The sequence below is a fragment of the Schistocerca serialis genome, chromosome 4, assembly GCF_023864345.2.
Source record: "Schistocerca serialis cubense isolate TAMUIC-IGC-003099 chromosome 4, iqSchSeri2.2, whole genome shotgun sequence".
NCBI classification, from domain to species: Eukaryota; Metazoa; Arthropoda; class Insecta; order Orthoptera; family Acrididae; genus Schistocerca; species Schistocerca serialis.
Window position 1 is genome coordinate 609,939,370 of NC_064641.1, and position 10,017 is coordinate 609,949,386.

The 10,017-nt window shown below is 39.9% G+C and overlaps 1 pseudogene; it reads left to right on the forward strand.

Annotated features, from left to right (window-relative positions):
* The first annotated feature begins 8,381 nt into the window (after window positions 1-8,381).
* On the forward strand, window positions 8,382-8,499 carry LOC126475812 (5S ribosomal RNA; annotated as a pseudogene).
* Window positions 8,500-10,017: the final 1,518 nt, after the last annotated feature.

Below are 10,017 nucleotides of genomic sequence, written 5' to 3' on the forward strand. Positions count from 1 at the left end.
TTACAATTTGTACAGAAACCAGATGGCAGTTACAAGAGTCGAGGGGCATGAAAGGGAAGCAGTGGTTGAGAAGGGAGTGAGACAGGGTTGTAGCCTCTCCCCGATGTTATTCAATATGTATATTGAGCAAGCAGTAAAGGAAACAAAAGAAAAATTTGGAGCAGGTATTAAAATCCAGGGAGAAGAAATAAAAACTTTGAGGTTCGCCGATGACATTGTAATTCTGTCAGAGACTGCAAAGGACTTGGAAGAGCAGTTGAATGGAATGAACAGTGTCTTGAAAGGAGGATATAAGATGAACATCAACAAAAGCAAAACAATGATAATGGAATGTAGTCGAATTATGTCGGGTGATGCTGAGGGAATTAGATTAGGAAATGAGACACTTAAAGTAGTAAAGGAGTTTTGCTATTTGGGGAGCAAAATAACTGATGATGGTCGAAGTAGAAAGGATATAAAATGTAGACTGACAATGGCAAGGAAAACATTTCTCAAGAAGAGGAATTTGGTAACATCGAGTATAGATTTAAGTGTGAGGAAGTCGTTTCTGAAAGTATTTGTATGGAGTATAGCCATGTATGGAAGTGAAACATGGACAATAAATAGTTTGGACAAGAAGAGAATAGAAGCTTTCGAAATGTGGTGCTACAGAAGAATGTTGAAGATTAGGTGGGTAGATCACATAACTAATGAGGAGGTATTGGGGAGAAGAGAAGTTTGTGGCACAACTTGACTAGAAGAAGGGATCGGTTGGTAGGACATGTCTTGAGGCATCAAGGGATCACAAATTTAGCATTGGAGGGCAGCGTGGAGGGTAAAAATCGTTGAGGGAGACCAAGAGATGAATACACTAAGCAGATTCAGAAAGATGTAGGTTGCAGAGGTACTGGGAGATGAAGGAGCTTGCACAGGATAGATTAGCATGGAGAGCTGCATCAAACCAGTCTCAGGACTGACAACAACAATCTCCTATCACACATGACGTTGAGCATCAAGGCATTGCTGCTCTTGAAAAGTGACGTATTCTCAAACCTATTACCCCAAACGAAGCATCACTAGCCTACTAGACGAACAACAGTTTCATCAGATGCAGTTCTACCGTTTCACTGAACTGTTCGAATTTTGTTACCAGAAGAACTAGTATTCTTTATACATGCGATGTCTGTTCCTTAGGACTTGTCATAAAGATGTCCGAAGGAACAGAAGCAATACATATTATGAAAGCGATGCTGACCAATGATCCCTTGAGTGCAAATGCACTCCAGGGTCGGGCTCTTAGAGGAATCGCCGAAACGCTGCGAGTGAGACGATATAGTGCAGGTACATTACGCCAGTAGCGTGTGTTTGGGTTGACAATATGGGCCTGACGAGCGGCGTACCAGTGTGACCTGTTCAGTAGTGATGGTTCCTCTGAAGGATGGGGCATCTCGTAATACAACCTCCAATAACTGTTTTTTTATCTTGTAGTCCGGGGTGATATGTTACAATACAGCATCACCGATCTATTGCGGTCTAACTGTGTTGTTGAGGCAGTAAATTTCCACAGGGCAGTGACTGCGTCACCGCAATTCACTTTGGAGGTGTGGCGGTGGGGCTTGTGGTCCCGTACCACGCTCTGACGGTGATAGTACTACATGTGTCAGGCAGAAAAATTTTGCCTAACATGGGCAGGTGAAGGTGTGCGATGTCTGAGTGTGGCGGTAAGTGCGACAGACTATTAAAATTCCAAAGAGTATTTATTTCTCGCGCAGGTATTTTACATTTATCGTTGTATTAATAGTCTGTCGCACTTAGTGTGGCGGTAAGTGCGACAGACTATTAATACAACGATAAATGTAAAATACCTGCGCGAGAAATAAATACTCTTTGGAATTTAAGCATCTCTGTGCGAACTCGATAACAAAGATATACAGATTGTATTAAGCTGCGGAAAAGAGATAATTATCCCATGTTGGCCAATGGAAGAGAGATGTTCTATGTCGGATTGAGAAGAGATTGTTAGAAGCTGCCATTAAGGCAGTAATCTACGTTTTATGGTATTGAAGAAAATAAATACATATAAAAGCACAAAAGGAGTATCATGTGTGTAGAGTTCATAAACCTTAATCAATTCAAAAGAAATATTCAGTGATATGAAGACGCAAGTCGTTCGGAAGTGTTGTGAGGTTTGATGGTGCGAACCTGCAGTTTTACACGGTTTTGGGATTTTTCTAGAATATTTCCCCGAAGAGCTAAATAATTTCACGAACTAAAGTTGGACGCCACATTCCATACACAATACACAGCATAGCCGAAAATCTTCCGGAAATCTAGAAATACGGAATCAGTCTGAAAACCATTGTCGACAGCACTCAGCACTTCGTGCGAGTAAAGAGCTGTGTATCAAAAGACCGATGTTTTCTAAAACCGTGTTGACTATGCGTCAATAGACCGTTCTCTTCGAAGTAATTCATAATGTTCGAATACAATATATGCTCCAAAATCGTGCTGCATACACTTGAGGTCGATTCTTAAAAGAATCGGGGGTATGGTGGTAAGATGCTAAACAAAGAGCTATTAAAAATGCTGCTGCACAAAAGTAATGAATGGAAAATCCTTACCACAAAACAGGGAAATTTTTACGGTGTCGATGATTAATTAATAAGGCGTCGCAAGAGCAGCAGAAAAGAAAAAAAGTGCAGGCAAAAACTAGAACATGCAGCATAGTCTATAGAGAATATTGGAATTATAGGTATTTGGATATAAGGTAAGCAAAAGATACGGACAGATCTAGGACGCTATGAAAGGAGAATAAAACGTAGAAAAAGACATGTCCTACTGCCTGCTGATTACTTACCTGATTCAGAGTTTATTTACTAAAATGAAAAAATGAAGGCTACCGCTTCTCTTATGCCGCGCGGGATTAGCCGATCGATCTGAGGTGCTGCAGTCATGGACTGTGCGGCTGGTCCTGGCGGAGGTTCGAGTCCTCCCTTGGGCATGGATATTTGTATTTGTCCTTAGGATAATTTTGGTTAAGTAGTGTGTAAGCTTAGGGACTGATGACCTTAGCAGTTAAGTCCCATAAGATCTCACACACATTTTGATTTTTTGCTTCTCTTGTTGACGTCAAGCCAGTTAGGTCCGGAATACTAGTTTAATTATTGACGGATAGATAAAGAGTGATGATCACTGCAGTCGCCTGACGTGATGAAAGGAAACTACGGAAAACCTATGGCTGGACTGTCAGGCAGAAATTAGAACTCCCCTGCCCCGGAAGGGAGGCCAGTGTTCTGACCAGCGCTACACCTCGTTCGGTCAGTGACGCAACGAGTAGCATGCGCCTGAGAAGCGTTAGCAACGTTAAGTGGCGTCAACTGGCACACAAAGGTTCCGCACTGGGCTGCGAGTGCTTCGTTTGCTGTATTGCTTCTGTCCCGCCACAGGCCGTACTCAGCTGAACACTGAAGAAATAGGCTCTGCGTCTACATTCTTAAAACTGCATGTAGCATATTTTGTCAATTGTTGTCAATGAGACTACATCCTAGGTTTCCGTTTCCACATAAAAGACTGCAATTTTACTTCTTTAAAATTTATCGTTACATCAGTTTCATTAAAACTATACAAAATTCCTTATCGCTTAATAATTGAGGCTATAATGAATATTGACAGCGCGGTAATTTTACTTATTACTCTAACGGTTTACATTTACGGAAGCAAAAGCCTGTCATCTACGTGTGTGGTATGACCCATAGCGAACCATCCGCGTTTTGACTTGTCTGTTGTACGGAGATACGTACGTAAAACGATAAAGTATTTATTGTAGACCAACCTATAAACTACCAGACTATCTGACTAGTACGGATTAGTTGTAAGATCAGTGCAAATGGACATGATACTCGTCGTGATTATGATGTTAAAATTCAATTTATCGCTCAGTTTGCTGAAAGTCAAAATTTAGTATAACTCTCATGATTTGTTTCCCATGTTAGCTTTCCTAACAACCAATCGCTACGGTTCAGATCACATTTCATTACGTCGCCTAAGATAACCTACAGAACAATATATAATTTACTGCTCAACAAACAAATTTCTCGACAACGCTGCTATGAAAGCAGCATTTATATCACAATAATTTCTCGACAACGCTAATTGACAACAACAATATATAATTTACTGCTCAACAATCAAATTTCTCGACAACGCTGCTATGAAAGCAGCATTTATATCACAATAATTTCTCGACAACGCTAATTGACAACAACAATATATAATTTACTGCTCAACAAACAAATTTCTCGGCAACGCTGCTATGAAAGCAGCATTTATATCACAATAATTTCTCGACAACGCTAATTGACAACAGGTAATTAGAATGTTTTAGGAATAGTAATCAACACTAAAAAGATGGTAAACGATCGAGTACCGCTACCGTTTTACGAAGTAAGCATAAACTGATCGATCTCTGCACCAACTTGACTATTTTCACTGATGTCGCCAATCTTTTTCTATGCCAAACTACTGTCTGCCTTGTTGAATCTGTTTCAGTGTACCTTTGACTATACCCCACACCGATGTTACTCTTCACAGAAACCAGCTGCCACCACAAGATATTTAAACTAAATTTTACTGGGATACTGTCTCTTTAGAATCATTTGAACGTCCATAAAATATCGTTAACGCTTCGCTCGCGTCAACTTCATCAACCACATTACACACTGACACTGCAATGTGTTACAGTTTCCACATAAACAACGCAAGTATCAAAAACATCGCCCCCGCTCTTCAAACCACGCATAAAAATCATGAATAAACTACAATAATTATAAAACGTAGTTAACTCTACTTCCTGAAACGTTAAATGAATCTAGGACCTTGATATTGCACTCAACTGGACCTTGATGTTGCACTCAACTCTAAGTGAGATACGAAGAAGACTAAACATAACAAAACGCTGATTGAAACAGATACAACACACATCCGAGGTCGAATCGATCGAATAGCTGATTGAAACAGATACAACACACATCCGAGGTCGAATCGATCGAATAGCCACACACAATATCAAGAATCTGACTAGCCACTTGTATACTGGAAAGGTACAAACCCAGCTGCGAGTGTAGCTAAGTTAAGTCCGCACTGCAACATGCGAATTTGACTCTGAGCACTATGGGACTTAACTGCTGAGGTCATCAGACGGAAAGGCTATTTACAATTTGTACAGAAACCAGATGGCAGTTATAAGAGTCGAGGGGCATGAAAGAGAAGCAGTGGTTGAGAAGGGAGTGAGACAGGGTTGTAGCCTCTCCCCGATGTTATTCAATACGTATATTGAGCAAGCAGTAAAGGAAACAAAAGAAAAATTTGGAGCAGGTATTATAATCCAGGGAGAAGAAATAAAAACTTTGAGGTTCGCCGATGACATTGTAATTCTGTCAGAGACTGCAAAGGACTTGGAAGAGCAGTTGAATGGAATGAACAGTGTCTTGAAAGGAGGATATAAGATGAACATCAACAAAAGCAAAACAAGGATAATGGAATGTAGTCGAATTATGTCGGGTGATGCTGAGGGAATTAGATTAGGAAATGAGACACTTAAAGCAGTAAAGGAGTTTTGTTATTTGGGGAGCAAAATAACTGATGATGGTCGAAGTAGAAAGGATATAAAATGTAGACTGACAATGGCAAGGAAAGCATTTCTCAAGAAGAGGAATTTGGTAACATCGAGTATAGATTTAAGTGTGAGGAAGTCGTTTCTGAAAGTATTTGTATGGAGTATAGCCATGTATGGAAGTGAAACATGGACAATAAATAGTTTGGACAAGAAGAGAATAGAAGCTTTCGAAATGTGTTGCTACAGAAGAATGTTGAAGATTAGGTGGGTAGATCACATAACTAATGAGGAGGTATTGGGGAGAAGAGAAGTTTGTGGCACAACTTGACTAGAAGAAGGGATTGGTTGGTAGGACATGTCCTGAGGCATCAAGGGATCACAAATTTAGCATTGGAGGGCAGCGTGGAGGGTAAAAATCGTTGAGGGAGACCAAGAGATGAATACACTAAGCAGATTCAGAAGGATGTCGGTTGCAGTAGGTACTGGGAGATGAAGGAGCTTGCACAGGATAGATTAGCATGGAGAGCTGCATCAAACCAGTCTCAGGACTGACAACAACAATCTCCTATCACACATGACGTTGAGCATCAAGGCATTGCTGCTCTTGAAAAGTGACGTATTCTCAAACCTATTACCCCAAACGAAGCATCACTAGCCTACTAGACGAACAACAGTTTCATCAGATGCAGTTCTACCGTTTCACTGAACTGTTCGAATTTTGTCACCAGAAGAACTAGTATTCTTTATACATGCGATGTCTGTTCTTTAGGACTTGTCAGAAAGATGTCCGAAGGAACAGAAGCCATACATATTATTAAAGCGAGGCTGGCCAATGATCCCTTGAGTGCAAATGCACTCTAGGGTCAGGCTCTTAGAGGAATCGCCGAAACGCTGCGAGTGAGACGATTTAGTGCAGGTACGCTACGCCAGCAGCGTGTGTTTGGGTTGACAATATGGGCCTGACGAGCAGCGTACCAGTATGGCCTGTTCAGTAGCGATGGTTCCTCTGAAGGGTGGGGCATCTCGTAATACAACCTCCAATCACTTTTTTATTTTAGTAATGGACTTGTAGTCCGGGGTGATTATTAATACAACGATAAATGTAAAATACCTGCGCGAGAAATAAATACTCTTTGGAATTTAAGCATCTCTGTGCGAACTCGATAACAAAGATATACAGATTGTATTAAGCTGCGGGAAAGAGATAATTATCCCATGTTGGACATTATACAGATTGTATTAAGCTGCGGAAAAGAGATAATTATCCCATGTTGGACATTGGAAGAGAGATGTTCTATGTCGGAACCTGCAGTTTTACACGGTTTTGGGATTTATCTAGAATATTTCCCCGAAGAGCTAAATAATTTCCGAACTAAAGTTGGACGCCACATTCCATACACGTGACACAGCATAGCATTTGGCTGTACCGATCGATTTCCGTGGAGCGATAAATTATCATTAACGATTTCAGGTGGAGAAGTTCCAGCAAGGAGACTCAACGAGCTCTGCTGCTGCGAAACGCATATGGTATTCGTATTCTTTAACTTACGGATAACAGTAAGCAATATAGGCTCCATAACCACGGTAAACATAATTAAAAGGAATCGACTCAAATAAAAGGAGAAAACAGTAATAAGGAATCGCTAAACCAAACCATAAATAAAAAATCAATTAATAATAATACGCAATCACATTAATAAAACGCTCATTAAATAACAGAGAGAATAAAAATAAAGACTTTAAAATGTCACAGTGGTTAGAGGATCTGCCTTGTGAGTGGGAGACACGGGGTTGAATACCCGTCTGGCACAAATTTTCATCTCGCCCCACTGATGTAAACCAATGCCCACCAGCAGCTAAATGTTATTAACTCATCTGTTTCCTAATATTATTTACATAAACAATAACAGCAGATTAGCTACTAACAATGTCTCTATGACGCCCAGAAAGCTCAATGCTTTTCAAAAGAGTATCCATCACTCACTTGCGAATTCAGTCTTGAACATACAAGCTACGGAAGAGTGTTAACAGCCTGTAGCTCTTTGAGGATGATAGCAACAAAATTGGCATTCTGTTTCCAGAAAGGTAAATGTCGTAGCGTGTGACGTTAGAAATTTGAATGTTGGATCAATATTAAAGAATCTGCAAGTGAGAGATCGAAGGTAGTGTAATATGGTCTACAGATTTGAAACTCATAGCCTGTATACACACATCAGGTGGCACTAAGTTGATAACGAGAGCATCAGCAAATCAAGTAGCAGATGATCTAAAAATTACATATGGAAATATGTGTGGTGCTCTTGAAGACCGTAGTAGCGCTCAGAGTTAACGACCGGTGTTTAGGTTTACTAGTTTATGTCAAAAGGTGTTCATTATATTAGAGACGCACCATATGAAAAAAATTAAGATACAGATTTATTCTCCTTCAGAAAAACGGCCTTTCTTGTATATAACTGAATCTGCGTGTATGGAGCTTTATACGGTAACTGAAATAGAAATACATATAAAACCTGTGATATAACGAAATTCATCTTTCGACTCTCGTGGATAGCAGAAAGACTCAGATAAAAGGTACCTAACTGAATGACTCCTGCAGACTGGAAAGTCTTATCACATAACACTAAATTTTGTGATACTGTAATTAGATTTCGTGTAAACTCAATGCCATATTTTCGCTCGAAATTTTCTGCTTTGATGTCACTTATACAAAATTCACTAACTCATGTTGATATCTGTAAGTGGCTTTCATTTTTCACCACACATTTTAACAGAGTAAAGGTAGTAGGGAACCAACGGTCTTGCCGCAGTGGTAACACCGGTTCCCTTCAGATCACCGAAGTTAAGCGGTGTCGGACTGAGCTAGCACTTGGATAGGTGACCATCCGGACTATCGAGCGCTGTTGGTAAGCGGGATGCACTCAGCCCTTGTGAGGCAAACTGAGGAGCTACTGGATTGAGAAGTAGCGACTCCGGTCTCGTAAATCTGCATCCAGTGACGCCTGTGTGCCGAGAATGACACGGTGGCCGGTCGGTACCGTTGGGCCCTCATGGTATGTTCGGCAGGAGTTCAGTTTAGTTTTAAAGGTAGTAGGGAACTTCTCCAATAAACCGATCAGCAATACCTGATATGTAGTCTACTGCATAATTACGATAACATCGCGTATCCCGAAGAGGGTGCTATTGCACACTATGCAGAGGGCCAGACTACCTCAGTAAGTGCAATGGAATTCGACTAAAAGGTTGTACTTTAGTTAATAAGCAGCTAAGTTTTATAACTGCATTACATAACTCATAAACATACTTCACAGCAACATCTTAATAACAGAAATATTTATTCACGAAATGTAAATTAGTTGCAAGAACCAGCAAGCTATTTTTAGAATTTTATATGTTAAAGGAAAAGAAGACATCTTCACTTTTAATATTACTCATATTGTCTTCTTCTTGCAAACTTCTTTCTATCAAGTCTTTGTAACAATGATCTGAAATCGAAAGAATTGTAAGTATTTGCAGAAACCCTTACAAAATTGCATTCTCAGTTATTGATGTGTGAGCCAATTGCCAGTATTCTTAATCAAAGTGACATTTGATCTGTAAATAGACTTTCAGCAGAGATTACGCTATCAAAGGCAAAGTACGTTATTTTCATGAAAATGCATATGGACATTTTTGCACTTGTGGTGTTTACCAGGTATATTTTGTTTATCAAATATATTTTCCTCTCAAGATGTGTGGGAAATCTTCAGGAATGTGACTAAACTCAAATGAAATTCTGGAAACCTGGTGGTACAGAAAGCTTTCATGAAATGGAGAAGTACAGCAGGAAACGCAGAGCTATTAGTAATGATTCAGTAATTAATATTCACCTACAGAAGCGGCAGGTTAATGGGATAAGTGGTAAACACCCAAGAATAGTAAAAGAGAGAAACTATAGGGATAAATATTTAAGTAAGTAGGGAATATTACAGAGGGTGTTGAGTACAGGAAGTATGTATAAGTAAAAAATACTAGTGTAAAGTACAGATTAAGGAATCTACAATAATGGCGAGTCAGTTAATGGTCTAGTAAGTATAGACAAATCCTAAACGTATACAAAAGAGGCCAGAAACGCTAATATCACGATTACATGGCGTTACGAGATCTTGAGTTATTACTCTGTTAGTGTCTGATACATGAATTTGGTACAATTCGTAGGGCGCACTAGTGGACCTTCAATTTATTTATATAAATCACGACCAGTGAATGGTGTGACATTTACACCTTTTCATAAGTCAGACACGTTTGCAGCTCGTTCGGTAAGCCGATACGCTCCGTTGATTAAAGAAAAGCGAGAATTTATCGCCACGTAATTTGTGTTGACACAAAACTTTGTATGATTGTGACGGTATCGAACGGACTAATGGACGTCCGCTAACGGCATAAAC